At 38.5% G+C, this 6,520-nt stretch overlaps 1 long non-coding RNA gene across 1 annotated transcript; it reads right to left on the bottom strand.

Annotated features, from left to right (window-relative positions):
* LOC119884794 lies at positions 1-2,420 on the bottom strand. Its single transcript, XR_005441075.1, has 5 exons — positions 2,298-2,420; positions 2,027-2,139; positions 674-784; positions 250-296; positions 1-47 (listed from the first exon to the last, which is right to left on the bottom strand). It is a non-coding gene; the product is annotated as an uncharacterized LOC119884794 (long non-coding RNA).
* Positions 2,421-6,520: the final 4,100 nt, after the last annotated feature.

The following is a 6,520-nucleotide window of genomic DNA, read 5'->3' as shown; positions in this document are numbered from 1 at the left end:
TTTCGCTGTATTAGTCCTCTTTTAATAATTTCCAACTTGAAATTACACTGTGTGGAGAAACAGTAAATAATATCATGTTTATGGAAAATCACAACTAATCCTGAATAATAGACATTTTTTCTGCATGAACAATTGACATTTGAATGCAGTTATTTGACCTTGTTATCGTTCCTTCGATTAGATGGTAATCGTGAAAATGTAGACAACACATAATCTTTATATGTAGATTACAATGTACAAAGATCTCACCTTTTTGTGTCACCTGCAAGATGTAATCCATATCAACTCTCTGTCAACTATTGAACAATAGTTACAATAGAAAAGTAGTAAACACTCAGAAATTACTGTAAAACCTTCAGAACAAACAGGATTATTTTCTAAAAAAAGAGGACTTCAACAAGAGCACTGGCCTAACTGACAAGGTACATGAAATATATGATTAGGGTCATTCACTGGAGAAGTCCTTCATGTGCTGATTTGTTTCTATGTACTACTCCATTTTAAGTGAAGGTAGGGCTTCTCAACCAGCACAGTAAACACAGCTCACAACCAGTGTGAGCACAAGGTAGCCAAGGAACTAGTACATCTGAAGTAGAAACATACAGTACATCAATACCTCTGCATCAGCTAGGCTTGATAAAACTGAATGAAATGTGCTGTCTGAAGTACTTACGAAGTTGATGCCTGAGTTGGGGTCTGTTGCACGCCAGTGTACAGGATAATGAAGACAGGATGTGACAGATAGCAGGAAAAACTAATGTTGGAACGAGGGTCTGGATAAAACCTGGAGAAACAGTGAGAGAAAATGGGGCACATATTAATACTAATTTCTGCTCTCATGTATTAAAGTCCAGCTTTTACTCACATTTCACTTAACAGGAAGCTTACAGATATGCTACTGCTTTATTTGTATTCATATTTGTTACAGGTATAATGTGTAAAAAATGAGACTAAACCTCAAGACATCAATATCTGCAGCTAACGAGATGGAGTCCGCTAATACCAATAAACAATAAACCAATAAGCAATAAACAACAGACTCCAACACAAACTGGGGTCTGATGAAAACACTGTCAACACTGGAAATGCCTGAGAGACCTCTGCTTTGTTTTGACACCGACAAAACCCACACACAGTTGACTTTCATCCTATTGGACAGGTAAACTAACATTACTGCATGTGAAATATATTGTGATGTTGTGCTTTAGTTGGCTCAAGTTAGCTAAGGTTAGCGTGTTGGCTAATGGTGACTATTTGCTAATGTTATGTGCAAATACTACAGTTGTATGGCTTTCTACATTACTTCCCCAGCTAACACAATCCATATTACTATACAGTGTACCATCAGTATTATGTCAAAGTGTTGATTTTTTTCTGCAAGAAGTTATGTATCAGTAAAAAGCAAATGTGGAGTGATTAGTTTATACTAGTCTATAGTGATGCAACATTTGTGTGGCTCTACCGCTGTTTGCTTTGTTACATTCAATTTAGATTTATTGTCTTTACAGATACAGCTTCTCCACCGTCTCAGTCACTGTAACTTGCGTGACTCACACAGTATACAATAATGCAACATAATGGTGCAGGACAACACTACAGTGGAAGACCCACTCAGCACTTACTACAGACTAATCTACAATCTAATTTATGATATTCAGTCTAGCTCACTAACCGTTTCCGTTTTCATATCATCATCCTATCGTTATTAATACATTGAGCTGTGCTGACATTGCTGAGCCTTTGGTGAAAGAGAACACAAATAGTTATTGTAACGGGGCAGACAAGATAATGTCGACGTGTCATGTGTCATGTTGTCTGAAGCTGTCTCCCGGTGTTTCAGTCTCTGTGTGTCAGATTATGCTTGCTCATGAGTTCGAACACATGTACGAGCACACACCAGGTTGCAGTCTGAAAACCGCCACTGAAAAATACATATAGCCCCTTTAATTGTAAGTCACCTTACATTTCATGAATTTGGTTCCTAAACTGTTTGGATTAGTACTACATCTCTATAACGAAGTCTTACAGTTGAGACGGCAGAACGACTGGCAGCTGTAGAAGTGTAGCTACAATAGCACTGGTCACGGTGGTCATCAGCAGAAGGCCTCCAGAAACAGCTGTTTCAGCTCACCTCTGTTTCTGACAAACAAAAGACAGGATGAATAAGTTTACAGAACAACAATCGTTGTGTGAAATGGCCCCAGCGGTGGCCATGATTCAAAAATGCATCTTTTCCAAGGTAATTTAACTGAGGACTAAACTGTTGCAATTTTTTAGAATCATATGAAAGTACATACTGTCTGTAAAAATAGACCAACAGAGGAGTGGTGGCACTGGAAGTCCATAGACAGGTACCAAGTCCAAGGAATACACTGAGGAATAAAATGTTAAGAAAAAGGTCAAAGATGTCGAAATAAACTGGAGCTACTAAACAGCATGTGTGTCTAAATTACTGCTTAAACTTACTATATCACTGACTGGGTGGAGATTGTTTATCAACAGTAAGTTAGCCCACCAGTAATTCTTACAATCAATCGCTGTATTTGTAGATTGGAGCCAGTAGGGTCCCCACTGGACCAGAGAGATGAGGCCAAAAGACAATTTATGAATACATTAACTGTACATAAAATAAATTAAATTTTATTTATATGGCGCCAAATCACAACAACAGTTATCTCATAGTGCTTTTCATAAAAGAGCAGGTCTAGACCATACTCTGTGATATTATTTACAGAAACTCATCAATTCCCACCAAGAGCAAGCAGTAGGCGACAGAGGCAAGGAAAAACTTGCCCATCCATGTCCATAAAGGAAAGTCAGAGGAAGAGCGCAGCAGTAAAGAACCCCTGTACTGAACAGAACAGACATATGTGATTGTTTAATCAGATACTAGGTGGGCACTGAAGCATGGTGTTAAACGGGCCACGGGCCTGGGGCTGAAGACTGTACTGTTTATTATCAGGCTGCAGCCTGCGCTGCTCTGTGTCGCCTCCCGCACATGGACACACACATGCACAAACAGTGGCAACTGCAGACATAGGCCGTGGACAAGTTGAAGTGAAGGTAACTCAAAGCTACTTGAGTTGACAACAGCCACCCTTGCCACTGCAGTATGTGCAACAAAACCTCAAGAGTAAAAGATGACTTTATCGATACATCCATTAAACGAGCATAACATGTACAAGGGGTTATTCGATCTGCTCTGTCCCCGTCTCTCATCCTCTATGTTATTAAAACCACACCGCGCTAATGCTAGCTTGGCAAAGCTAGATGTACAACGAGCTAAATGAAAGCTGTCTGTAGTCTAACTGTTAAGCTTAGATTGCCATGTAGCTTCAATCTGCACATTGTTACCTGTAGTGAATCACGCAAAGACAGAGGGAAGGAGGACAGGAACTAGCTGCCTGAACTGTATCTGTGTGGCTCTCTCACAGCACAGCAACATGACTCCCGAGCGCGACAATGCATTTGATTCTATTCGGCCAAATTCATTCCCCGATATGCTTCAGATAATGAGATATGACTGATCGGCTAATGTAATCACATGACACTCTCTAAAGTCTGCTAAAAGCAGTAAAACCCTTCAGTTTGGAAGGGCATAGCTCCTAAACTAAAAATTTAACAAACACCAATACAACTTTGAAATATCAACATCTTTTCTACAAACTACAACTCAAATGGAGTCTGTAGCTGCACATATGCCGGTGCATTTAGCCCTTTAAGTTGAGTATGTTGGTAGAAAGTTCTCCCATTGAAACCCATTCATTTTTCTTCACATAAAAATATTAATATAAAATCAACCATTACAGATATCAGCAATAAAAGTAATAGCATAAATCTCTTGAACAGGATGTACATTTTGAAGTTCGAATTTTCTAGGACAAATGGTGCAGGAGAAGATAAACGCCGAAAATGGGGTTATATATAATAAATAAATAACTAGAATGGGCATTTCCTTAAGAAAATGTGTGTGAGAGCTGCCAGCTATTTTTTGCAATTGCTACCACTGTCAGTGCAATGTGCGGCTCCATCAGCTAAGAGACTCAATGATGTGCTACACACTTGTTCAGCAAACATATATGTTAAGTTTTGGGGTTTGAGCCATCAATCTCTGGATCCAGAGCAAGAGCCAAGACCTAAACCACCGGACTACTCATACACTGTGTTTCAAGTTTCTTTGTCAATCATGTGTCTTATTCTGACACATTCTGACTCCTAAGCACCAATAGAAGGCATGTTTTGTTATACACATATTTTCTGTGATGTCTACTCCGCTGTTGAAGAATAAAATAAATAAACAGCCAAATAATTATGCTGTGAAAGACTTAATATCATGTAAACAATGATTGCATTTAGAAAATCTAACAACATAGAATTTTGAAAATAACCACTGAAAGTCAGTAAGGACACCACATTTTGTTAGCATAAAGTTCAAACAACAAACAGCTCTGTAAATTCACAAGCTATAATATATAAACATCTTGAATCAAATCAATGTCAGGTGCAGGAAATAGTACTCTGACAGCTGTTTCTTTGCCACTACACTATTGCGTACTTACCAATGCAGCTGTTCTTATCAAATGAAACAGGCACTTCACTCCTGGTTTCACTAGTAAACCACCACAAGAATGACAATTACCAACAAAAACCACTGTTTTCTAAGCAGACATGTTTAACAAATACATAATAAAGTAACATTTGTATTTGTTGCGTTTTTTCAGATTTTGAGAAAGGAGAGGCTCAGTTCAATGAAAATTAACAAGAAAATTTAATAAAAAAATAGGTGAATAAAAGATGGCATTACAGAACAAACAACAAAACAAAAACACTGCAGTGGACTGGAAAGTTGTTCCTCTTTTCAGATTTACAGCTTACAGTCCGATTCTCACCAAACTAATTGTTAATATCCTCCAGGTATGTGGGCGGGTTTTTCCTTCAAATGGCTCAGGACCAAAGCCATTGGTCATTTGGTTACTTCTTCGTCACCCAATTAGGAAGGGTGTACCTTACTGCTCTATGGTACTTTTGGTCGAACAAAAGAGCGCCAATTCCCAGACGTGAAACCCCCTTCAATCTACAGGAATAAACAGTCTTTTGCTCTAAACTAATCATGGAGAACAACAGGGCTTGTCTACAAAATGGTTACACCCTGTCTTAAGTGTCAATGAAACAGTCAAAAAACTGTCCTTCTGGCACTAAACAAAGAGGTGTCAGTTTTCTTTACATTACAAAGAGGATACAAACAATGGTTTAATCAACATTCTAATGAATTGTCTGGCCTAAAACCCAGCAGGTTTACATTTGAAGAAAGCACTGAAACACTGGAGTACATTAAGTTTTGTTGTAACTTTTTAAAACTCAACAATCCCTCCTTTCACACCATTTATTGGTGTGAAATACTATTAGACTTAGCATATCTTCAATTATGTCATTGAAAATTAAAACATTACATACACATCAAAATATGATTCCAAAGATTCTAGACATTTTAACAAAACAGAAGTTGTAAACTCAAATCATGATTTATGCAAAGAAATCATCTTCTTCCTTTCTGATCTCACTATCTGACTCTTCATCTTGCATGGGTTGAGCAATCTTCCTGGGTCTTCTAAATCTTTTGTGAAATTTGTACTGTTTGGTGGGATAAAGTTTATTATGTGTGCAGTATTAATGGGCTGAATGGGTTCTGTGGTTGACCTATTTTCTGGAGATGAGACTATAGGATTATTGTTATAACTAGAGAAATGATTACGGCTAAAGTTGATATTGTTCCCTTTATCCCACAAAACTCTAGGTGCCTAAATTTATTCCCTCCCTTGAATTCCATTTTTGTCTTGCTGGTGAAACTGTGATTCAAAACAAATGAGGTAAATGTGGAAGGAAAAAGAAAACAAACAAAAAATAAAATATAAATAGAGAATGACTGAGTTTTCTACTACCAGAGTCAACATTTCTGGATCTGCTGTGTATAATCCTAATTCATGTTCACAGCGTGGCCAAATCAGTTCTAACCTCCTCTATTGATTGGGAGGGGGCTTGAGTGGATGTGCAATGTGTAAGGTGGTGTTCTCTTGGTTGCATGGTTTATTTGTGGTTTTTCGAATCCCTCTTCTTCTGTCCTCTTCTTCCTGCGTTGGTAACATGCCAATGTTACGTCTCCCCTCTGCATCCTCTTCTTGCATCTTCACTGGTTATGACAGTTATTTTCCTTCCTTTTGTGAAACAGTGTGAATGTGAAAATCAGTGTAAATGACATCAGTTCGACTGGTGAGTGCAAATGAATCTATAATCTGTGTCAGTGTTGTGGTTATATGAGTACTAGTGGAGTCTGTTTGTTGAGAGCTCCTTGTAGAAAAACGTCTGCTATCTTGTTGAGCTGGTGTTGGAGTACCCTAGCTGTGCTGACCAGGACAGTGGTGAGCACTGCAGCCATTGTCTGTGTTGTTGGAGGGCATCCTCGCTGGGGAAACACTTCGCACTGTGATGCATGGACCCATGTGTCCCTCTCAACTACCCTGGC

The sequence above is a fragment of the Micropterus salmoides genome, unplaced genomic scaffold, assembly GCF_014851395.1.
Source record: "Micropterus salmoides isolate LMB-PRFRI ecotype aquatic unplaced genomic scaffold, ASM1485139v1 Ms_hic_scaffold_3676, whole genome shotgun sequence".
Lineage (NCBI taxonomy): Eukaryota > Metazoa > Chordata > Actinopteri > Centrarchiformes > Centrarchidae > Micropterus > Micropterus salmoides.
The sequence above is the reverse complement of the archived record's forward strand: the minus strand, read 5'-3'. Positions and strand labels throughout refer to the sequence as shown.